The sequence below is a fragment of the Puma concolor genome, chromosome A3, assembly GCF_028749965.1.
Source record: "Puma concolor isolate L17-30 chromosome A3, mPumCon1.1.hap2, whole genome shotgun sequence".
In the NCBI taxonomy this organism is placed as follows: domain Eukaryota; kingdom Metazoa; phylum Chordata; class Mammalia; order Carnivora; family Felidae; genus Puma; species Puma concolor.
In genome coordinates this window covers 54182574-54208071 of record NC_141669.1, presented here as the reverse complement: position 1 = coordinate 54208071, position 25498 = coordinate 54182574, and the positions used below count along the sequence as shown (strand labels likewise).

General features: G+C 42.4%; 1 protein-coding gene across 2 annotated transcripts in view; it reads left to right on the top strand.

Annotated features, from left to right (window-relative positions):
* ANXA4 (annexin A4) overlaps positions 1-25498 on the top strand; it is a 159266-nt gene that overhangs the window by 78500 nt on the left and 55268 nt on the right. Inside the window, exon 1 of one of the 2 annotated variants that reach the window (XM_025932455.2) lies at positions 18974-19412. The exons of the other annotated variant lie outside the window; for it this stretch is intronic. The gene's annotated coding sequence lies outside the window, so the exon portion shown is untranslated. Of the gene's footprint in view, positions 1-18973; positions 19413-25498 lie in introns of those variants that run through there. 2 annotated transcript variants of the gene reach the window in all.

The window sequence follows — 25498 nt, the reverse complement described above, 5'->3', positions numbered from 1 at the left end:
GTCCGTGAGTTCGAGCCCCGCGTCAGGCTCTGCGCTGATGGCTCAGAGCCTGGAGCCTGTTTCCGATTCTGTGTCTCCCTCTCTCTCTGCCCCTCCCCCGTTCATGCTCTGTCTCTCTCTGTCCCAAAAATAAATAAAAAACGTTATATAAAAGAATAATAATAATAATAATAATAAATGTTTGCTAAATGTATAAATATCTCAGTGTCATATTCTACAGTGTGCCTTTTATCTGTTCATGGGTTTTATTTATTTATTTTTATTTATTTATTTTTTAAAAATTTTTCTTTCAACGTTTATTTATTTTTGGGACAGAGAGAGACAGAGCATGAACGGGGGAGGGGCAGAGAGAGAGGGAGACACAGAATTGGAAACAGGCTCCAGGCTCTGAGCCATCAGCCCAGAGCCCGACGCGGGGCTCGAACTCCCGGACGGCGAGATCGTGACCTGGCTGAAGTTGGACGCTTAACCGACTGCGCCACCCAGGCGCCCCTGTTCATGGGTTTTAAAGTATAAAATTCCCTAAGCCCTTTATCTATCAACTATGGATTTGGGCACTCCATGCTATACTCTTTCATGACAAAGCTATGTGATGTTATTCTCCTTAGAGGCTCCCAAACTTGTCTTTATTTCACCTGAAGTGAGGCCTTTAACACATAGGCCTGAATAGAAAGCTAAGATTGACAGCGACTGTTTAAAAGAAAACTGAAATTCAAGTATAACAGTGGCTGCCCAAGTATGTATCTTAAGGATGCACATGATGGTGGGATGTGTCTATCTTCTGCCCCAGTTTTTAGGTATTGGTGATTGCTGTGGGCATTTGAGGGGCCAGGAGAAGGTACTGTTGTTGCATCAGGGATGCAGTGCACGGTTGTGCAAGTTGCTCACTGCACAAGAACTCCTGGTAGAGGTGGGGACGAGGGCTGAAATGTAGCCTATTTTCCACTTAACAAGCCATGCAGTCTGGGGCTTTGTCCATCCAGATGAAAGAATCCTTTTTTTTTTTTTTAATTTGGTACAGATGTGTCAGGGAGTATGGGAAAATTGCAGCCCTGTTGCCCTTGGTCGTCATCACTATTGCTGCCCTGGTTGGGAGAAGGGTCAGTGCCTGAGAGTCTCCCATCTGTCCTTTCAAAAGAGTTCCCTCAATTCTCTTCAGCTTCCAAGCATCTTTTCAGATCTTTTCAAGCCCTTTGGTGGGTGACTAACCCATCACTGGCAATCCATAGATGGAGAATTATCTTCTTCCAGGAGACCTTGTAAGTTCTGTAAAAAAGCAAAGATAGGGGCGCCTGGGTGGCTCAGTCGGTTAAGCGGCCGACTTTGGCTCAGGTCACGATCTCGCGGTCCGTGAGTTCGAGCCCCGCGTCGGGCTCTGGGCTGATGGCTCAGAGCCTGGAGCCTGCTTCCGATTCTGTGTCTCCCTCTCTCCCTGCCCCTCCCCCGTTCATGCTCTGTCTCTCTCTGTCTCTAAAAAAAATTAAAAAAAAAAAAAAAGCAAAGATAAGCTCACTTCCCCCACGCTGCTTTTGGTCCTGTCCCGCCACTAGATGGCAACCTCCCCCAGGTACTGGAAGATGACTTTCCTGAAGACTAACCTGGGGAAGCAGGAAGCAGGGAGGCAGGGCTGCCTGTATAGAAAGGACTTTAGTTTGATCTCAGGTTTCTTAGTATGTGATTTGGAAATACTTTATCATTCTGTCATTCAATTTTATTAAATTGAATACCAGTTTTACAGCACTCATCAAGCTCATATAGAGCCTCTTCTTTTCTTGTTCATCTGACTCTGTTTCAAACGTAGATGTTTAAATGCAGGAGACACAGGGGCACCTGGGTGGCTCAGTCAGTAAAGCCTCTGACTCTTGGTTTCACCTCAGGTCATGATCTCTCAGGTTGGTGAGTTCGAGCCCTGCATCAGGCTCTGCATGACAGTACAGAGACTGCTTGAGATTCTGTCTCCTTGTCTCTTTGCCACTCCCCTGCTTGTACTCTCTCTCTCTGAAAAATAAATGAATAAACTTTAAAAATAAACAAATAAATAAATTAGGGGGACACAGGCCAAATTATAGAGAACTCAACTCCCTGAGAACTAATATTTCTGGGAAATACCGAAGGCCTTATTAGTAACATAATGGGGTATTAGTTAAATAAATTCTGACTCCAGGCAAAACAAAAGCTATTAATTATTTTTAACATTCTTCTTTTTTATTTTACTTTTTAAGCTTTTTTAAAAGTTTGTTTATTTACTTTGAGAGAGAGAGAGAAAGAGAGAGAGTGCGAGGGAGGGGCAGAGATAGAGGGAGAGAGAATCTCAAGCAGACTCTGCACTGTCAGGGCAGAGCCCGATGCAGGATTCGAATTCACGAACCATGAGATCATGACCTGAGCCAAAATCAAGAGTTGGACACTTAACCGACTGAGCCAGACAGGCGTCCCTCTTCTTTTTTAATGGGGGCATAATTTATGTTACACGCGAAGGTGTAATTTTTAAGTATACAGTTAAGTGAGATTTAATAAATGTATACACCAGTGTAACCACCACCCCAATTAGGACACAGAAGGTTTCTGTCAAGATGGTAAACTCTCTTGTCTGCCTTCAAGTCAATCTCCATGACCTGAAGCAGGCTCAAGGCCCAGAGGAATACAAACAGTTGGTTGAGCAGGGAGTCTGTAGCCTTGAGGATAATGTGCCCTGTAAGAGGCTAAATACAACTCGTAATTACAGCTTTTGCGCTTTTGTGTTTTCCTGGTAAAATCAACCATTTATTTTTAAGCAAGAAATGGCATTTTAAGAATCAGTTTATTTTACATAGCATTTTATAACATAATTTTCTTCCAAATAGGTAAATACACAAAATTCGCAAAAATATGCTTAGTCCTTGCTTCATGATTTGTTTCTTATGAAGTTTTTTTTTTACTTTGCAGTTGTTAGGCTATGGCTGGGAAATTTATCAAAACCATTCAGTGAGACTATTGATTTGTTTTAAAGATCTTTTTTCGGGGCGCCTGGGTGGCGCAGTCGGTTAAGCGTCCGACTTCAGCCGGTCACGATCTCGCGGTCCGTGAGTTCGAGCCCCGCGTCAGGCTCTGGGCTGGGGCTGATGGCTCAGAGCCTGGAGCCCGTTTCCGATTCTGTGTCTCCCTCTCTCTCTGCCCCTCCCCCGTTCATGCTCTGTCTCTCTCTGTCCCAAAAAAAATAAATAAAAAACGTTGAAAAAAAAATTTTTTTTAAAGGTCTTTTTTCCTGAAGAACCAATCAAAGCATTCTTCAGTCCAGGAGTTAAATTTATTTGTCAGCTTGCACCAGACTGTGACTTTATTACTATGCTACAGAAATGCAGTGATTTCTCTTTTATTTATTTATTTTTTTTTTTTTAATTTTTTTTTTCCAACGTTTTTATTTATTTTTGGGACAGAGAGAGACAGAGCATGAACAGGGGAGGGGCAGAGAGAGAGGGAGACACAGAATCGGAAATAGGCTCCAGGCTCGGAGCCATCAGCCCAGAGCCCGACGCGGGGCTCGAACTCACAGACCGCGAGATCGTGGCCTGGCTGAAGCCGGACGCTCAACCGACTGCGCCACCCAGGCGCCCCGTCTTTTATTTTTTATTTAAATCTAAGTTAGTTAACATATAGTCTAATAATGATTTCAGGAATAGAATTTAGTGATTCATCACTTACATATAACACCCAGTGCTCATCCCAGCAATTGTCCTCCTTAATGCCTCTCGTCCATTTAGCCCATCCCCCCAACCAGCACCCCTCCAGCAATCCTCAGTTTGTTCTCTGTATTTAAGACTCTCTTTTGGTTGTCTCCCTCTCTGTTTTTATCTTATTTTTACTTCCCTTCCCCTATATTCATCTGTTTTGTTTCTTAAATTCCACGTATGAGTGAAATCATACATTTGTCTTTCTCTGACTTTGCTTAGCATTATACATTCTGGTTCCATGCACGTAGTTGCAAATGGCAAGATTTCATTCTTTTTGATGGCTGAATAATATTCCATTGTGTGTATACATATATATGTATATATACATATACGTATACGTATATGTATATGTATATGTATATGTATATGTATACCACATCTTCTCTAACCACTCATCAGTCAATGGACATTTGGGTTCTTTCCATACTTTGGCTATTGTTGATAGTGCTATTATAAACATTGGGGTACACATGCCCCTTCGAAACAGCATTCCTGTATCCTTTGGACAAATCCTTAGTAACACAATTGCTGGGTCATAGGATAGGTCTATTTTGAATTTTTTGAGGAAACTCCGTGCTGCTTTCCACAATGGCTGTACCAGTTTGCATTCCCACCAGCAGTACAAAAGAGATCCACTTTCTCCACATCCTTGCCAACATCTGTTGTTGCCTGAGTTGTTAATTTTAGCCAATCTGACTGGTGTGAGATGGTATCTCAAGAAATGCAGCGATTTCTACTAAGAGATTCTTCCTTTATTGTCGACTTCTGATGGAAGCATAACACACATGCAGAAAAGCTCCATGAACTTGCATAAAATGAACACACCCATGTAATCAGCACGCAGGTCAAGTAACAGACTAGTAGAACCATAGACTTCCTTCTAATCACTCCAGAGGTAACCATTACCTTGACTTCTAAAAGCATAGATGCATTTTACCTGCCTTTGAACTTTCCATAATAGAATCATATATTAGGTGCTGTGTTATGCCTGGCTTCCATCACTCAGTGTTTTATTTGAGAAAGACATTCATATTGTTATGTTGTAATTTGTTCTTTCTCTTGCTGTGTAGTATTCCATGGTGTCACCATCCCACCATTTAATTATCCATTTCATATTGATGGATGTGTGTATTGTTTCTGGTTATTGGCTGTTACAAATAAAACTGCTATGAAAAAATTTTAAACACCTCTCGATGCATATTACCTACATATGGCCGGGATCTACATTTGTTCAGCTTGAACTGATGCTGCCAAAGTGTTTCCCAGTATGGTTGTACAAATTATACTCCCACCAGCAATGCACGAGAATAGTAGTTGTTCCATTTTGACAACATTTGTTATAACTAATCTTCTTCATTTTAGATATTCTGGTATGTAGAGTGATATCTCATCAGGGCTTTTCTCTGAAACTAAAGCTGAACACTTTTCTCATGCTAGATTGGCTATTTGTATATCTTCTTTTGTAAAGTGCCTGTTCAAGTCTTTTGCCAACTTTCTGTAAAACACTTAAATGGGTACTTTACATATATTTTTAATTTCTCTTTCATTTTAACTTTTCATTATGAAATAATTACAGACTTTTGCAAAAATAGTACCAAAAAATCCTATATTCCCTTTACCTAACTTCGTATCTCCATATCTTGCATGACTTTATAATCCGCTTATCAAAATCAAGAAATCAACATTACTCATCTATAGACCTCTTTAAAGTGTCATCAGTTGTCTCTCTAATATCTTTTTTCAGAACAAGATTCAATCCAGAATTACACGTGGCTTCATTGTCACATCGTCTTGGTCTCCATTAACCTGGGATAGTTCTTTAGTCTTTGTCTTTAATGACTTTAACACTTTAAAAGAGTATCGACCATTATTGTGTAAAATGCCCTCGATTTGCATTTGTCTGATGTTGTCTCAAGGTTAAGTTCAGGTTTTGCATCTTTGAAGGAGTGACGCTGTATTCTCAGTGCATGGTAGCAGGAGGAACATGATGCCAATATATCTTACCAGTGGTGATGTGTACTTGACCACTGGGTTAGGCTGATGTCTGCCAGGTGTCTCCACTTTGAAGTTACTGTTTTTCCCTTTGTAGTTAGTAAATATCTAGTAATGCATTAGGTACATATCCTGTTTCTTGTCATTCTTTTGCTCTACAATGTTTTTAATTTACAGTATTCACTCATGTCTTCTGAAAAGTTTGTTTTTCCTTTCATGTTTGGATCTACAGTTCATCTGCAATCGATTCTCTTTTAGGTAAGTATCAAGATTTATTATTGTCTCATCTGATATCAAATTGACCTGGCACCATTGGTGGAAAATCCATCCTTTTCCCATGGTACTGCCACCTTTGTTACAAATCAGGTGACTATATGGGTGAAGGTCTCTTTCTGCCCTCTCTTGTTACATTTGTTCATTTGTCTATCTTTGTGCGACTACCACACTGACTTAAGAACCATATTGCTAACTCTTAATATCTTCACATTTCTGGCTTTGATCTCTTTCAAGACAGACTTGCTATTTTTGGCCTTTTTCATTTCAGTTTAAATTTCAGAATCCGTTTGTCAATTTCCACGTGCACACCACAAACCTCTGATAGGATGATTTGGATTGTGTTAAATCTTTAGGTCGTTTTGGGAGCATTACCTACTTACAATATTGAATCTTCAAATTACCAACACAGTACTTCCCTCCATTTAATTAGATCTTTATTTCTCTTAATGTTTTATTGTTTTCGGTGTAGCGGTCTTGCACAGCTTTCATTGATTTTTTTCTAAATATTTGAGGTTTAACAATTAATTTTTGAAATATGACTACCTGAGAAGAGAATGACATAGATCAGTGGTTCTCAGTGGGAGGTGACTTTGCTCCCAGGACAACTCTGGACAACCCAGGACAACTTTTGGTTGTCACACTGGGGATAGTGCTACTGACATCTAGTGGGTAAAAGCTGGGGATGCTGTTAAACATCCTACAAAGCCCAGGCCAGTCTCCCACAATGAGCCTGTCATACAGCCCAAAATGTCAAATAATGCCACTTTCAAGAAACTTCAGTATAGAATTAAGAAGTTCCAGAAAAATGTCACTTAAGAGTCATTATTTTTTATACATTGTTTATGGATTTTTGCATGTCACGTACATAGCGATCTACAGTGACGGTTTCATCATATTAAAGTTATTCTTTCCTACTGGGGTGTGAATAAAGCTTGACAGTTTCAGAACTTTATGAAAAGAGTTTTATAATTGTTGGGAGATAATTCTCCATGGGTTCTGGGTTTCCACACATTTTCTGAGAGAAAGACATAGGCCGTTTTTTGTTCAAGGATGTTTGCATAACAGACAGCCTTAGAAACATAAAGACAGGGGTGCTCTCTAGAGAGTTGGAGACAACTCTTCCTGGAGATATTCCAGGGTAATAAAGCTAGAGACCTTGTCCTTCCTTCTCTGGAGATTATTTGCTTACACTCTAGGGTAAGAAAAGATAATACCACCTCCGGGGAGGATAGGCAGGTTTGTTAGCAGTCCCCCATATAAGATTATAAGGGGTTTCCTGGGCTCACTGTTCCTCAGCTATGTCACAGATCCACAGTTTGCCCAGCATCACCTCAGCCTACCTCTCCATGGCCCCCATAGGACTTGGAGGCAAGGTGGAGCCCATGCTTGCCTGCTGTGCTGTGAGTAATAAAACTGTCTAAATCTATTTGGGCTGGTTGTCACTTCACTTGCTGAATCTAGCAGGCCTAACTAGAAGCTGCAGTAATCTTGGCTGCATAGGGATTGCTGGATAAAGTCCCATTAGCAAGGCTTACCACCAACGTAGGAAAAGGAGGAGGCACCGTTAATGCCATACATGTATTTTCTCTCTCTTATATGATGATAGGGAGTTGGCAGTTAAGTAAGGCAAAATCATCTCCATGAAGGGTTCCCACAATCTGCCTTTTAGGTAGATGGGTTTGAGGTTCTGGTCCTGAGACAGCCACAGAAACAAACAGCTGCCATATTACTGTCTCTATTCAAATTCACGACATAGTTGTTGTCATCAAAGGCCTACCTGTGTCTTCGAGGATGCTGACGGTGACGATAGAAGGCTTGGTTTGATCCCACTCAGTATTTCGGACTTATTTCCTAGAGGCTGGGTCCTAGTTCTGTTCTTGGGGTCCTGATTCCCCTGAAATGACCAGGTCTTTGTTATTTACTTAGATTCACCATGGCCCCTTTTTCCCTCTTGCACAAGGTTTGTTGGGAAATTGGTGGAAATTGGGAAAAGTCCACCAATTTGCGACCAACCCAGACTTACCTGAACTTACCAGTGGCCATAACCTCAATTCAAGCTAAAAGCCTAGCCTCTACCAAAACAGAACAAAACAACACAAAACAAACATACTATATATATATATACATATACATATATATGTATATATATAGTGTGTGTGTGTGTGTGTGTGTTATCATAGTAACCCTCACCTTGTACTATTTATTTGCAGCTGTTGTGTTTTTGTGAACGCTAACTTAACTGAAGTTACATCAGGGCTGTCCATATTCACTTGAATATTTGCAAAAACAAATGAGACCATGCTGATTACAGCTAATTTTCTAATGATGGTTTGATTTCACAAGGAATATACGGAGCTGTAGGACAGCAGCAGGAAAGGTCCAAGTGAGAAGAACAGACGTTAAAAGTCAACATTCTTTCTTTCTTTTTTTTTTAATTAAAAAAATGTTTATTTCTTTGTTTTGAGAGAGAGAGAGAGAGAGAGAACTCATGCAGGCAAGAGTGGGGAAGAGCCAGAGAGGGGCAGGGAGAGAGGGAGAAAGAGAGAGAATCCCAAGCAGGCTCCGTGCTGTCAGCGCAAAGCTGGATATGAGGCTCAAACTCACGTACCATGAGATCATGACCTGAACCAAAATCAGGAGTTGGAAGGTCAACTGACTGAGCCACCCAGGCAACCCAGAAGTCAACATTCTTGAAGTCTTCCTTCTTCTGTAGCTGCCATGCATCTGAGGGGGGTGAGGGGTGGGGGCGGGGCAGTGATCTGCAAAAGCATTGTCATTGGATTATAAATCTTTGTGAAGTTTCTATTCATATGATGCATATGATTAACCTCCATGTGATCAAATCAGGTTTCTATTTTGGTTGAGCTGTAGCAGCTTATGGTAACCAAAAGAGGTTTTGGAGAAGAAGGAGAAAAAAAGGCATTCTTCTTTGGAAGAATGGAAAAAGGAAAATAGTCAATGTTGCTACTTTTTATTAGCTGTATTTCCTATAGAATATTAGACTACTTCTTGATGAAGAACAGGGTTCATAGAAGATTGACTGCCTTTGCTCATGCTGTCAGCAAACACAAATTCTGAGATCCTAACGTCTAACAGTGCAATAAATTGGGCAATACCTCTCTCCAAACACCAGTGAAGTTTCAGGTAGACAGCACAATGATTTGATATTTATATACATGATCACCACAGTAAGTCTGATTAACATCTGTCACCATATATAGTTACAGAATTTTTTTTCTTTTTTTCTTGTGATGAGAACTTTTTGATCTATGCTCTTTTTTTTTTCTTGTGATGAGCAACTTTTAAATATGCAGCAGAGTACTATTAACTATGGCTAATAATGCTGTACATTACATCTCCATGACTTACTTATTTTATAGCTGGAAGTATGTACCTTCTGACACCCTTCACGCATTTTGTCCTCAGTCCACTCCCCACCCCCTGTAGCAACCACTGAGCTGTTCCCTGCAGTGAGGTTTGTTTTTTAGATTCCACATATAAGTGAAATCATATGGTATTTCTCTTTCTCTGTCTGATTTATTTCACTTAGCATAATGCCTTCAAGGTCCATCCATGTTGTCACAAATGGCAAGATTTCATTCTTTTTCATGGCTGTATAGTATTCCTGTGTGTGTGTGTGTGTGTGTGTGTGTGTGTGTGTGTGTGTGTGTATGCATATGTGTACGCACGCGTGCACATATGCCACATCTCTGCATTCACCTATCAGTGGACACTTAGGTTGTTTCCATATCTTGGCTATTATAAATAATCATGCAGTGAACATGGGGGGATTCATATGATATATCTTTTCAAATTAGGAAACACAGATTTTCTGCATGAGCATCCCTCTTGCAAACCTTTCATATACTGTTTTTTAAGCAAGCCTAATACACTGCTGTGACCTGTGATTGGGATGCCCTGTTACATAACCTCAGGAATTGGTGGATATTATGGTCCCCGGATGGGTTTGTGCCTAAAGCAGTACTAGTTGCCTGGCAGAAAGATGGAGGAGAGGAGATGGAACACTGCTGTTCTTGTTGGAACATGCCTTGCAGAACTATTTGCCTCTTAAAATTCTGTACGTTTGCAACTTTGATAAAAATGAAAGCTATCTTTTAAAAAAATTTGGTAGATGGGCTGAATAAAATGGACAGAACTGAAAATGGAATGAGTGAACATGTAAGGTTAATCCTAAAGAGTCTCTCAAACTCAGAGGTAAAGGGCTAAAGCAAAAATGAAAACAAAAGAAACAATAACCAATAAAAGAAAGGTTAAGTGACATGGAGGATAAAGTCAAAAGTTCCTACAGCATCAAACAGAAATTCCTGACCAAAAGAATGGAGATAATGGAAGAGAGATAACATAATAAAATACCTTTTCTGAATTTGGAAAAGATTCAAGTCTTCGGAGTGAACAGACCTACGAGTGCCAACCAGGACTAGAGAAACAAATCCCACTCCTAAACACATTCTTCAATGGAAAGGGAAAAAAAATCTTAAATTTTTCTAGTGAGAAAAACTAGATTACCTATAAAGGAACAAGAATCAGTTTAACATCAGATTTTTCTTTGATCCCAGTGGATTCTAGGAGACATGGAGAAATATTTTGAAGGATGGTGTCAAAATTTGTTTTCTCTGGAGTCCCCAAACATGACATTTATATACATATTAGGTAGTAGCAAATACTGTTGATTGAGGAAGGGACTCATTCATTAAAAGTTTTGTTATTTAAGTTTTATTTAGCTCTGATCAGATAAATAGCCAACACCAATATAAAGCTTATAATGGACTAAGAACTCTAAAAATTTACATATATTAAGTCATTTAATTCTTATGACCCCTATGAGTTAGGTACTATCATTATCCTCATTCTACAGATGAAAAAACTGAGGCACAGAAAAGATAAGTGACTTTCTTTTTTTTTAATGTGGTGTATACATACAATGGAATATTATTCAATATTTTTTTTAAAAATGTTTATTTATTTTTGACAGAGAGAGAGAGAGAGAGAGAGAGAGAGAATGAGTTGGGGAGGGGCAAAGAGAGAGGGAGACTGAGGATCCGAAGAGGGTCTGTGCTGAGAGTGGAGAGCCTGATGTGGGGCTCAAACTCATGAACCATGAGATCATGACCTGAGCCGAAGTCAGATGTTTAACCAACTGAGCCACCTAGGTGCCCCAATAAATGACTTTCTTTAGGCCTCCAGCTAATATATGGTAGAGCTGAGATTGAAACCCTCATTCTATTTTGGAATTTAATGAGGTTTTCCTTGCAAATAAATATTTTGTCAGTTTTTCTAAATATACAGTAGGTCATGGGAATGAAGGTGCTTTCTCTGTAGAACATGTAGTCCAGTCCAGCCCATAACTATTAATTCTACATCATTAAAATATTGTTCAGATTACTGCTATGTTTTTTGGTGTGTTTTCTCTATCAAAGTCATAGCAGAGATAGTTTAAAATTTATTTCCGCTTCATATTGTAAAAACACTTTTTTAAGTTTCTTCTTCTACCTCTTAGATGCTGTTTTCTTTTCTACATTCCAGAATTTTGTCATAGTTCTAAATACTTTTTTTGTGCTTACTCATCCTCGAATGTTAAAAGTTGTATATATGCTTTGCATTTGTTCCCAAACAGGATGAGCTAATTCTTCTTGGCTCCCAGCCTGTCTATTTGGATGCTGTTAGAATCTTCTTCTCATATCTTAAGCTGAAGGATTGGTTACCTTCTGGCAGCCTGAAGAGATTGTGGAGGGAGCCAGCTGGCAAGGAATGTCACCCCTGCAGGATTTCTTCCCAATGTTCTACAAAGCCACTGTCCCAAGGGGCCAAAGGTTATCTGGCCTTTGTCCTTGCCTCTTTCCTGGTTAACAGCCAGACTGAATATCAGAGAAGAGCTTGCTACTCAGGGTAAAAGTTCTCCCTTTTTGCCTTGGGCCACTTCAATAAGTATTGGGAAGGGAGAGTCAGAAGACTGACCTAAACCCCACTCTTATCTGGAAGTGTTTTGGTTATCTATTGCTCTATAAAATAACACCAGCAATCATTTACTATTGTTACCCCTCATGATTCTGGTGAGTGACTGGGCTCAGCCAGGTGGTTCTTATGTAGGGTCTCTCAGTTGACTTCCATGAGACAGAGAAGATGCTCTTTCAAAGGCTCTTTCATCCACATGTCTGGCACTGGGACTACTGGGGCTGGAAGAGCTGGGGCTTCTCTGTCTCTCTTCATGTGGTCTGTCCATGTGCTCTCTGCAGCATGGTGACTTCAGGGCGGCTATACTTGCTACACAGCCACCACCCAAGGGTCCTCAAGCATTTGTTCTGAGTGAGAGTACTAGATGGAAGCTGTATCACTTTTTAAGACCCAGCCTTGAAAGCCACATAGCATTACTTTTGTTCTGCACTCACAGAAGCCCACCCAAGGAGCCCACTCAATTTCAAAGAGACCATCTCTTGACTAGGGGTGGGGGGGCAGGGTATTAGAAGAGCATGTGAGACTGAATATATTGTGACCAATTTTGAAAAATACAATCTGTTACAGGAAGTTTAATACAATTTTGTTGAATTAGTAAGGGATTGTAGGGGCGCCTAGGTGGCTCAGTAGGTTAAGAGCCTGACTTTGGCTCAGGTCATGATCTCGTGGTTAGTGAGGTCAAGCCCTGTGTCAGGCTCTGCACTGTCAGTACTTAGGATTCTCTCTCTCTGCCCCTCCCCCACTTGCGCGCGCTCTCTCTCTCTCTCTCAAAAATAAATAAATAAACTTAAAAAAAATGATGGTATACCATCCATAGTAATACTTACTGGCACCTACTCTATGCAAGCATCTAACTGATAAAGCTGTGAGAATTAATTGATTAAAACTGTATATCTGAAGTACTTGGAATAGTGACTGTCACATGGTAAGTGCTTATGTAAATGTTAGCTATACTCTACAGTTAAAGAAAGTTAGAGCTCAATGACTATAGTGTCAACTGACCACTCTTCCCTGCCATTCAGTTTCTGTTGTCCAATCCACTATTCAAGAATTTTTTTAAAAAATCTTCTTGGTTTACCTCCTTATTTTGATGGAACATACCATCTGAGAGCTTCTTAAGAAAAGGCACATGGGAGGGGACCCTCGGTGGTTCAGTTGGTTAAGTGTCTGACTCTTGATTTCAGCTCAAGCCATGATCTCATGGTTTGTGAGATCAAGCCCCACACTGGGCTCTGTGCTGACAGTGCAGAGCCTGCTTGGGATCCTCTCTCTCTCCCTCTCTCTCTGCCCCTCCCCCACTTGTGCCATCTCTATCAAAATTAATACATACACTTTAAAAAATAAAAATAGGGGCGCCTGGGTGGCGCAGTCGGTTAAGCGTCCGACTTCAGCCAGGTCACGATCTCGCGGTCCGTGAGTTCGAGCCCCGCGTCGGGCTCTGGGCTGATGGCTCAGAGCCTGGAGCCTGTTTCCGATTCTGTGTCTCCCTCTCTCTCTGCCCCTCCCCCATTCATGCTCTGTCTCTCTCTGTCCCAAAAATAAATAAACGTTGAAAAAAAAAAATTTAAAAAAAAAAAAATAAAAATAAAGAAAAGGTGCTTGGGAGATCAATTTTTTGAAATCTTGCATGGCTGAAAATATCTTTATGAACCCCCACATTTGACCAATGGCTTGAGTGGCTATGAGAATCTATGTTGGAAATTGTCTCTCAGAATTGTAAAGGCATTATTCCATTGTCTTTCAGTTTGATGTGTTGCAATAGAGAAATCTGATGCCATTCTGGCTCTTGATCCTTGGTTTTGTAGGGGTCAATGGCAGGTTGCTCCAAAATGGGCTGCTTTGGCATGAACATTATTTTCAGTTAAACAATCGAAACCCAGGAGATTTAAGAAAAGCTCTTTACCTCCCCCTCAGCTGCCTGCCTGTACCAGGAAGAGAGCTATTAACATATTCCTCTTTACACAAGAAACTTTTCCACATAATAGGGCAACTTTTGTTTTCCAAACACCTCCTCTCACCTTCCTGCTAATGGTCTTTCTCCCCTTTGTATCCTCAGACCCCTACCCCTCTTCTTATCTCATATAAGTGTCATATAACACCACTGTCTTTGGAATTTCCATGTCTGTGTGGATTTTGTGTATGTATGCTACTAAATTTGACTTTCTCCTGTTGACCTGTCTCATGTCGATTTGATTCTTAGTCCACCTAGAAGGACCCTGAAGGGCAGAGGAAGTTCTTCCCCCCTTACAGTACGTAATCTCATTTTTTCCCTCTGGGTGCTTGTAAGATCTTCTCTATATCCCTGGTCTTCTGAAATGTTATCATGATGTACCTTGATATGATTCTGGTTTTTTCCCATTGTGTTGGACTCAATGAGCACGTTCAATGTGGAAACTCAATTTGCAAGCAGAAAGAATTAGGGGTCCTCAGAAAAAGACAGAGAAGTCATTTTAGGCCCCCTACCATCTTGTGAAAGAATGTAAGATCAAACAGCCATTATCAAGCCAGGAGATAGGCTAATCACATCAGGGACAATAAATCAGTGCTAAAACTCCCAGGGCTGATTCAAAAGTGAAGACTGACCTGATGTAATTCTTGAGTTAACTTGGTAAGCTCTTAAACTCCTTTGAGTTCTCAGATACCAGGCCAACTGGAGCCAGAGAACTGATGATGTTGACCCTTGCCAGCCTTTTTGTGACTTTGAGTTGGACTCTATTACCCAAAAATGACTTTTGCCGAAATTCCTTGCTGAATGCATCACTGCATAAGCCCCGTCCGAATGTCTATGAACTCTTAGCTTAAAACTTCCCCAGTGTTGTTCAGGGACACACTACTTGGTGAAATATTCCAATGTTCTCCTTTACATGTTACAAGTAAAACACTTCCTTTTCCTATTCTTTGACCTGGTTGTGTTTGTTGGCTCCACACTCACCAAGAGGCAAACCCAGTTTCGGATAACAATACCCTGTAGTTTTAAAAATATATAATTGAATTATTTAATTGATTTCTTCTCTGTTTCCCAGATGTCTTGGGCTGGCTTTCAAATTTTTTATCATTTCTTACTTCTTTCTCTTCTTTTTGCCTTTTTCTGTACATCCTGGAATATTTATCTTCCTACCACTCTATTGAGTTTTTCGTTTTTGCTATCATATTTTTAATTTACAAGAGCTCTGTTTGGTTCTCTGAGTGTTTCATTTTTAGAGAATCTGTTCTATTTTTATTCTCATTCTTTTTATTTCTCAAAGGAAATTGATAATGGGTTTTTTATAGTTTTCTTCTCTCTCTCTACCCTGTTTCTTCAAAGTTCCTTTTTTCCATTCTGATTTATGTCAGATCCTGGCCTTAAATTCTGATGACCTTCAGTTGTCTGTTCTTATTTAAGAGTGTCAGAGCAAAACAAAACAAAACAAAACAGGACACCAGTTAAATTTGAATTTTAGATAAAGGACATACTTAGAGTAGATATGTATTTAAACTTTAGTAAAAAGTTTTTGATTGTTTATTTGGAATTCAATTTAACTAGGTGTCCTTTATTTTATCTAGCAACCCTAGGAGTGAGATCTTAAATGCTACCTGGAGGCTCTATGCATGCAGGTAGGACTTCGCTAAGGGAAATTCACTAAAGGGTTGTTCCGGTTTCATTGAACACCTGATGACAATCTCTTTAGGTCTTTACTCTCCCCAAAGAAGAATATTCCAAATTCTGTACTCTGGCTACCAATGCTGTAGGAGCCCTTTGAAGGAAGAATACTGACAAGTTCAATATTCATCATATTAAGTTTCATATAGATCGTCAATATCAGTACAGTTTCCCTAGCTAAGTATGGTTGCTGTTAAATAGAAAACCACAGGGCCAAAATGGCATCATGTAGGACAAGGCCCCAAGTCATTAAGCCAAGGCTTAATACCTAACCGGACTGCAGTTTCCAACCTCCCAGGAACGTAACCTTTAACCAGTCATGGAATTTCCTGGTCAGCACTAGGAAATTTACTGATAGACCCCTTATGTTCCCCTTAGGAGGGCAACCTTGTCTAAAACAATGGACTCTTTGCTAATAATTTCCTTTTTTACATTCCCTCCCTACCTTTAAAAGCCTTTCCTTTTCTGTGGGCCTTTGGAGTTCCCCCCTACTTGCTAGACAGGATGCTGCCTGATCCGTGAATCAATTAATAAAGCCAATTAGATCTTTAAAATTTACTTGGTTTAATTTTTGTTATTTAACATGGCAAATTTTTGTTAGTCCCCCCATTCAGGGATGGAGCCTAATTCGCCTTCCCTTGAATCTGAGCTGGCCTTAGTGACTTGCACGAATTATAGAATGCAATGGAAATAACATTCAGGGGCTTTCAAGCCTAGGTAATAAGAAGCCTAATAATGTCTGCCTGGACAAAGGATCTCTTAGAGTATCCTTTCTGGGAGCCCTGAGCCTCCCAGTAGGAAACACGACTACCCTGAGACTACCATGTGGAGAGAGCATGCTTAGATGGTCTGGTGGAGAGTGCCAGCTGAGATCAGCCTCCCAGCTCACTTTGCTATGATACCAGACACGTGAATGAATCCTCCAGAATGGCCTATCTGCCAGCTGAATACTGCTAAGTGACCTTTGCTGATGTCATGTAGAACAGAAGAGTTGCCCAGCCAAGACTTGTCCAGATTCAGACCTGCAAGAACATGAGATACAATAAAATGATCATTGTTTTAGGTTACCAAGTTTTGAGGTACTTTGCTAGGGAAACTTAAATAACCAGAATAACTTGACTATACCTGGTAAGTCCCATTCAAGAGATCCTCTGCTTTATGCCCTCGAGAGAATATATTTTCAGTCTTTTGCAGAAGTATGAGAGGGGCAGTGGCAGCTGTGCAGTACTAGGGATTCTACAGACTTAGAAAATATACACTGTTTTTATTCTTAAGTATATATCTACTTTCAGAAGCACATGGTACATCAGTATGTATCCTGAGAAATTCTGAGAATCCTGAAATCCTGAGAAATCCTGAGAAATTTCATGTTGCTTCTGTTTTTTAAGTTTATTTATTTTGAGAGAGAGAGAGAGAGAGAGAGAGCGCGCGCGAGCATGAGTGGGGGAGGGACAGAGAGAGAATCCCAAGCAGGCTCCACACGGTCAGTGAAGAGCCTGACGTAGGGCTCGAACCCACAAATTGTGAGATCATAACCTGAGCCAAAATCAAGAGCCAGAGGCTTAACCGACTGAGCCACCCAAGAGCCCCTCTCATGTTGCTTCTCACGTTTACCTACTCTGGGCTTGAGAATTCTTTTTCTCAGGTCTGCTACGTCAATTACCACATGTCTATCTGCTTTCCAGCTTCCAAAGTTTTGTTCTTTTTCCTCTCTTGTTACCTTGTTCTTGTGAGATTTTTGTTTTTAATCTGCAGTTGCTTTAGTTGGATTTCAAGTGGGAACTGAGGCAAATGCATGTGCTCATTCTGCTATCTTTAAAGTTTCCTTCCAGTCTTTAATTTCAACAATTACATTAATTTTTAAAATACACTATCTTTGGGGCGCCTGGGTAGCTCAGTAGGTAAAGCTACTGACTTCAGCTCCCATCATGATCTTGCGGTTCATGAGTTCGAGCCCTGTGCTGACAGCTCACAGCCTGGAGCCTGCTTCAGATTCTGTGCCTCTCTCTCTCTGCCCCTCCCCCATTCATATTCTCTCTCTCTCTCTCTCTCTCTCTCTCTCTCTCTCTCTCTCTCTCTAATGCAGAACAATTTTAAAAATTAAAATAAAATAAAATACATTGTCTTAGATCAGGCTCCCTAGAAGCAGAACCTGAGATGAAGATTCTTGTGTAAGTGCCTTACTCAGTAAGGGAGCACTCTCAGGAAAAACCTGTACTTGAGACAAGCAGGGTAATGCAAAAGAAGATGCAGAATACAGGTGTGGTTTCTGCAGAAATTTAGCCCAAGCCTAAGCCCACAGGAGCTCTTGAATATGAAGAGTATCACAAATGTATTCCTGGCGTTTTGTACCCCATAAAGTTAGCTTTGACTATGTCTCCTCAACCTGATGTGAGGGCAGTTATGGGAGAAAGGGGCAGCCGTCAGTAAAGGTGATTTTGGCAGAGTGCATCAGCTCCATTCCCAACCTTTTACTTTTTTTAGAGTAGCCTAATTGTTAATTTTTCAGGGATGCAATAGTCTTCTCTAGTCACTCAGGAAATGAATTATCCCATTTCATTCTTTTTCCTCCTGATTTTGTTTCCTCTAGGTTAGTTCGGAAACGGAAGCTCAGAAACTTTAAGTTATCAAGCAGAGAAAAGGATCAAAACCAGGGCTAGAATCTAAACCAGTCTGATCCTAAAGCTCATTTCTTAACCATGTTAAACCACGTCCTTTTGGTACATCTTAATGAAATAATTTAAATGTTACCTCTCCGGCTTTAAGGGTGTAATAGTCACTTGGATTTGGTCTACTAGATAGCAAACACACTCACCAAAGCTACCTACCCTCTGTCAAATAGAATCCGTATTTGCCGGTAGACTCAAAAGATTTATTCTGCAAACTTTCACTGAATACCTACTATGCGCTAGAAGCCACACTAGGCGTGTGTGCAAAGACGACCTAGACTCAGTTGGTGCCTTCAAAAAGCCAGTGTTAACTCGAGGAGGCAGATACGAGGGCAGGTGAAACTTTTTACAAGGCGTGAGCGCGGCTCCCCGGCCGAACCTAGAGGCTACCGACCGGCACCAAACCTGGGAATTTACCGGGGAGAAGAGATGGGTCTGGGGGTGCTCCGAACTCCTGTTCCCAAAGGTTTCCCCAAGGAAAGGGAACTTCGTTTTCCTCAAGGGAGATGTGGAAGTACTGGGAACTTTTTGGGGTATTCGTTTGAATGTGCAAGAGGGAAACAAAATGTGCTGCTGGGATTTCACTTCTCACTTTTCCGGCCGCAGGCTGGGCGAGAGAAAGTGCAGTTTTCCGGGGAGGGAGCTGTGATTGGCGGCGAGACTCCCGCCTCTGCGAGCGCGGGGAGGGTGCCGGAGTAGCCCGGGGGCTCAAACCTCCGAGAGTGTAGGGGCGCCCGGACGCCGCAGACCCGGAGAGTCCAACTGCTCCGAGTCTGCGGGGGCAGACGCGGAGCTGGGCGGTGCCCGGCAGAAGGTGCGATCCAGACGGGCGCCAAGGCCGGGGAGCCTGGACAGCGAGACCTGTCGCCGGCGGGGTGCGGGCACGTGCCCGGTGCACCCTCAGGCCTGGGGGCCAGATTGGCCCCTCGCTGGGCCGCGGGGCGCGGCGGTGCTGGCCCCTGGCCCCAGGTGCGCTACACCCCCCGGAGGATTTTCCGGTCCCGTGTGCAGAGGGACGACCAGGAACTCGGGCTCAGTCTCCACCCCGAAGTGGGGCGGGTCCGCCCGGAATAAGACCCGCTGTCCGGCCCCGGCAAGGGTGTGTTCTGCGCGGCCTCAGAAGACGAGCGCTGCCCATTCTCGGCACTAGCGGTAAGGGGGCGCCAGGACGGGGGATCCTGGGCTCGGGGAAGGGGGCGCAGCAGCCTCGGGGAGCCTCGCGGGGACAGCCCTGCGCCGCGCCCAGGAGGGGGTGCCCGCCGTGGGCCTGCGGGCGGGGCTCGGCGGCCACGGGGTGGAGCTGGCGCCGCCGGGCCGGGGCTCGCTCGTGGTGGGCCAAGCGGAGGCAAACGCGACCCACATCCACCGGTACCTTCCAGAAGGAGCAGTTTATACGGCTCAGAAAGTAGACCAGAGACCACAACAGTTATTCATTGTGCCAAGCACTGTGCTGGCTTTGGGAATTAACTAGAAAGGACTGAGTTAATACTCCCTGCAGCTGACTCCATCTCATACCTAAGTTTTCTTTTGAATTCTTTCTTTCCTCTTTTTAAGAAACTACTCCCTTTCCCTAGTTTCTTACCCTTTTCTTGTCGTGTATCTAATGCCCCCAGCATAATGTCTGGCTGGCACATGGGAATCAGTTGTTATTATGAGATACATGACTTGAGCCTGAGAGTGGCACGGTCTCACTCTTTTGTCTTGGCTTTGACTAGCGGGAGATTTGGGGCCCAAGAGGCTATTGCTTTTCAACAGTCTGCCCCACTTGAAGTGTTTCCCAGGTTGATGCAAGTCTGTGAGGTGTAACAAGTAACCCACACCTTTTGTGACAAGTGGCCATCTGCTCTCTCCCGCTGACGGTGGGAAGAATGGATAGGGTCCCCCCCCCCCTCCAAATTATCCATCCCACCTCCTCCTTACATTGCAAGTAACGCGACTGATAGCCAAACCCTCGCTCTTTAGATGCCAGGGAGTTGTCAGATGACAGAGAGGCGAAAGAGCAAGCAGGAGAGGAAGAGAACAGGAATGAGAAAATGGGTACTCACAGCCACCCGAAATCTGCTTCCTTCCTTCCTTGCCAGAGCCCAGCCCTATCTGGCCAAGGCCAGATCCCTTACATTCAGCTCAGGCCAGATTTCTCTTGTTTTGGGGAAACATGCGCACACACACTCAAGCACATGACTATTAGATCTAGGGTGTCTATGACTTTCCCTCCGAAATATTTTTACATTTGGCTAGGGATCGTTTTTCTCTGAAAGCAAGTTAGAGAGTAACATGCACAGTCAAGTCAAACCACACCAGCCCTCAGCATCTTGAAGAGTGAGCCTTCTGGTCATCCATAGACTCATATCCTTTGGCCCATTTCTTTGCTGATGTCTGGCCACTCATTTGTTTTCCCCATCTTGATCCTCTGCTTGTAGACTAAGCCCGCTCCTCTTAGGGGGAGGAGGGGGGATGGAGGTGAGTGTCAGGCACTGCCAGGGAATACTAGAAGCTTCAGAATAAATAAGGGGGGGGGGGGGTTCCTTGGGTGTCAACTTTACCCAGACATTTGAGGTTAAAATACTTTTTATGCTAAAACAATCATATATTTTGGAGTAGAATTCAGAATTTGTATACTTTTTAAATATAAAACAGGAAACTTTAAAAAAATTCTTCTGCTTGGGCTTTGGGCTGTGCTTTGGCCCAAAGCTAGCCCTTGAGGGTTTCTTTTCTTTTTTCTTTTTTTTCTTGAGGGTTTATTTTCACTGCAGGTAGGGCTACAATGGCGGCAATTTGATAGGCACTGTGATGTCTTCCCTGGAGGGACTTTGAATAACAGTCATGCTTGGTTAATAATTTAATCTTCATTTCCACCTGAGGTAGGGTTAGTAACCTTGTGTTACAGATGAGGGGGGCGTGGAGACATGTATTAATAATGCCCCTACATTCTTGAGGGGCTTGGCCTGCGATGAGAGAATAAACTCACTCATTGTGGCGTTGGGCAGAGCTGGGTTGGATGGTAGGTTCTGTTGAATTTAAGTTGTGGCCTTTGAAACCCCTAGGCTGGGTGGACTTGGAGACGGAGAGCTTTCTCAGCAGAGGTGTCTAGGCAGGGGCCTGGTAGCCCCTTTTGGATGGGGCTGTGAAGGGCAGTAGGTTAAACTAATATGACCTCTAAAGCCATATTTTTCACTTCAGGGTACCTCAGAATCCCTCAGGAAGCTTGCATAGCATACAGATTCTTGCCCCACTCCCCACAATTCTGATCCAGTATAACAGGGTTGGGTCCAGGAAAATACATATTTAATAGGTTCCTTGGATGATTGCGATTCAGGTGTTTCTTGGACCTTGTTTTGAGAAACTAAGCTTTGGAAACACTTAAATGAATGTGCATGCCTGATAAATTGAGTAAAGCATTAACAGAAACACAGGACTTCGGGGAACTTAGCCTGTCATTGTGCTGTAAACTCTAATAATGTGGTAAAAGCTGGAATTGTCTCCATTCTCAAGGACAGCTCTTTATTATACCTATTACATCAAATTCACCCCATAGTTTTCCAGTGCTTGACACCCCTAGACCAAATAAAGGGTCTAAACTAAAGGGGTTTTGTCTGCTTGTTTTTAAGCTTAATTGAAACTGAGATGGATTACTATATTAAGATTATTTTACCTAATAATTTAGGATTTCTAAGGCCCGTTGCTTGTTTAAAAAAATTTTTGTTTAATGTTTATTTATTTTTGAGACAGAGCACAAGTGGGGGAGGGGCAGAGAGAGAGGGAGACACAGAATCCCAAGTAGGTTCCAGGCTCTGAGCTGTCAGCACAGAGCCGGACACGGGGCTCGAACTCACGGACCGTGAGATCTTGACCCGAGCCGAGGTCGGACGCTCAACCGACTGAGCCACCCAGGCGCCCCCACCTTGCTTATTTTGAAATTAGGAGTGACATGTCAGTGTTCAGTGTTTGAATTGGACTAAGAGCTTTTGCTATGGGAACCTGAAGCACCACTTTGGAAGAATTCTTTTTAAATGTTCAAGATACTTGAGGTCAGTAAATTGCCATACTGCTTCTTGGTCTGTTTTGCTAGGCATAAGAACCCAAGTGAATGTTTGCACTAGAATGAACCATAACAGCAAGAGGGGAGAATTGCAGCTATAGGCCAGACTGTAAATTGCTTTGGAAAACGTCTTCATCCACCCTACTTCCCCCTTCCCCTTTAAGACATAGATATAACACAGCATAAGCAGGCTGACTTAGAGCAGGAGGCCTGGAGAGTGCCCTTTGTCAGGTCAATAGAAAGACCTCCCTACCCAGTCACTGTGGATTCATTCCTGGGATGAGGCACTCACCTCACTCCTCCTAAGAGGTAACATTAAATTATTACCGGAAGCTAACATAGAAGGACTGGTTTGTGAGTGGGAACAAGTTCTCCTAATTTATGTGTAATTGAGTCATCTCCCCTGGAGGAAGTCCTTACTAGATACAAGCCTGTTGGTATAATCAGTCCCCAGCATCTTCCCTCTCCTCTCCAGGGGGCTCAGAAAGTTTCTGGGTCCTGCCTAGCTTTAACTTCTGCTATTGATGCTTTTTGGTGCTATACAAGAATCTCTTGACTCAGTAATTCTTATCCTTGTTAGTTAGGACCACTTTAAGAATCTGATTAAAGCCATGAAGTTCTCTTGAGAAAAAGAAACACATATTTGACATTGTTCATACAATTTCAAGGGGTTTATAGACATCTGTCTAAACTCAATCATGGATACATAGCAGTTATGTAGGTATACTGTTCAGAATTGCCCTAAAAGTTGTCAGTTTGTCAAAATTTAAAAAATGGTTTTGCCTTTGTTCTGGCAATTTGAATTCTGAATTTATCATAAAGGTATACTTGGATATGTATGTAGAGGCATGTGTATAAGGATATATATACTGCAGCCTTGTTTGTAGCAGTAAGAGTGGAAATGAACTAAATATCTATCACCAAAGGGCTGCTTAAATTATGGAACATCCATTCATTGCAATACCATGCAGCTATTAAAAAGTGATGTAGGTTGAGGGGCTCCTGGGTGGCTCAGTTGGTTAAGCATCCATCTCTTGATTTTGGCTCAGGTCATGATCTCGCAGTTTGTGAGCTCGAGCCCTACATTGGCCTCTGCCCTAGCAGTGTGGAGCCTGCTTGGGGTTCTCTCCCTCTCTCCCTCTCTCCCTCTCTCCCTCTCTCCCTCTCTCCCTCTCTCCCTCTCTCCCTCTCTCCCTCTCTCTCTCTCCCTCTCTCCCTCTCTCCCTCTCTCCCTCTCTCTCTCTCCCTCTCTCCCTCTCTCCCTCTCTCCCTCTCTCCCTCTTTCCCTCTCTCTCTCCCTCCCCCACTCTCTCTGCCCCTCCCCCCCTCTCTTTTTCTTTCTCTCTCTCTCTCTCTGCCCCTCTCCCTGCTTGTGCTCTCTCTCTCTCAAAAAAAAAAAAAAAAAGTGATGCAGGTTGATAGGAACAGATACAGATTGATATTGAAGATACATTTTTTAAAAAGCAAAATACAGGTGTGCATTGTATGCTGTTTCTTTTGTAAGAATGATGGAAGCTATTTGTAGTCTATATGCTTGTTAATGCATTAAATATTTCCAATAGTATGCACTATAACAGTGGTTGCTATAACTAGGTAGGGGGTAAAGTTCATCCAGATTTACCACTTTATACCTTTATATATTATTTGAATTTTTATCATATTTTTTTTAAAATAGAGAGTTACAGCTATCATCTACCCATTTAACATTGTTTGTGAAGAGGGAGAATGAAGTAGAAATGAAAAGTAGGTGGGCTGGGTGACTTAGTTAGCTGAGCGTCTGACTCTTGGTTTTGGCTCGGGTTATGATCCCAGGGTCGTGGGATCAAGCCCTGCGTTAAGCTCTGTGCTGAGCATGAAACTTGCTTAAGGTTATCTCTCTCCTCTGCCCCTCTCTCCTCTCCCTCTGACCCTCTCCCCAGCTCGTGTGCTGTCTCTCTAAAAAAAAAAAAAGTATATTATCAAATTTTTCCAACCTCAAAATTAATACATGATCATATACTTTCTTATTTGTATACAAAGAGCTAACATGCAATTATGCTTCATTTTCCAATGAGATGTAATAGCAATTGCTCATTCTTGTCATACATTTCAGTTGGATTAATTATTTATTTGACTTCACTCCAGCTAGTTCCAAAAGGAATGTAAGGTGCCTTGAACTGCATGGTGGAGAAAGCTCTGATTTAAATGGTCTGATCAGTTTCATGTGTGTTTAGCTGCAGAAGCAGAGAGAGGAGGTAGATGGAATATGTCCCAGCTTGTAGACTAGATAGACCAGCTTGCAGGGCCCTAGGTCGAAGTCCTAGCAGTGATATCAGACCTTGGCACTGAGGGGCCCGGCCTTGGCTCCAGAGCCTGGACCTCGTCTTCAGCCAGATGTGTCTTAGTCAATGAGGGCTCTGCCTCTGCATGTCAGAGCCTCCGTGTCACAGATATTAATAGGTAATGTTCACCAGTGTTTCCTATGAGCCTGACCCTGTGCCAAATAACTGGCATGTTATTTATTAAATTTTCATCCATATTATGGGGTGCTACCATTATTGCCCCATTCTATAAGTGAGGAAACTGAGGCACAAAGGGGTTAAGCAATTTGCTGGAGGCCACATACTAGCAAGCGGTAGAATCAAGATTTGAATATAACAGTCTGATTCAATATTTTGTGCTCTATCACTCTTTTATACCATATAATGGATTAAGAATGGGGAATCAGCCTGAATAGGCAGGGCTGGGACATTAAGATGACTGTGGGGCTGGACCCTTTCAGAGGGGAAGAGGTAGAGCCTGTGTCCATACCACTTGTCCATGATGAACTCGATCCTAACCTTGTAAGTATCCAGGGGGTCCCATGTGATAGATGAGTGAGGAGTGTGACAGGCGCGGACCAAGGCAGTGTGCTGCTCTTGGTTCCATAGGCCCATCCATGTGGTAGCAACACTTGGGGCAGCACTTAAAGGTAGGAGAGACAGGTCAGCACTTTGGGGAAGGGTCGTTAGGTGCTAGGCAGGCTGTCAGCAGCCCCTGCCACATGGATAAAGTTTCACTTATTTATTATATAATGTGACAGGCACTAGAGATTCAAAGATACAGCACACAGACTCCATCCTTAGGGAGATAAACAAGCAAATCAATAATTCAAAACTCCTAGGACTGCGTGATAAATGATTTGATACACTATGCACAGACTGCCGTGGAACAATAGAGG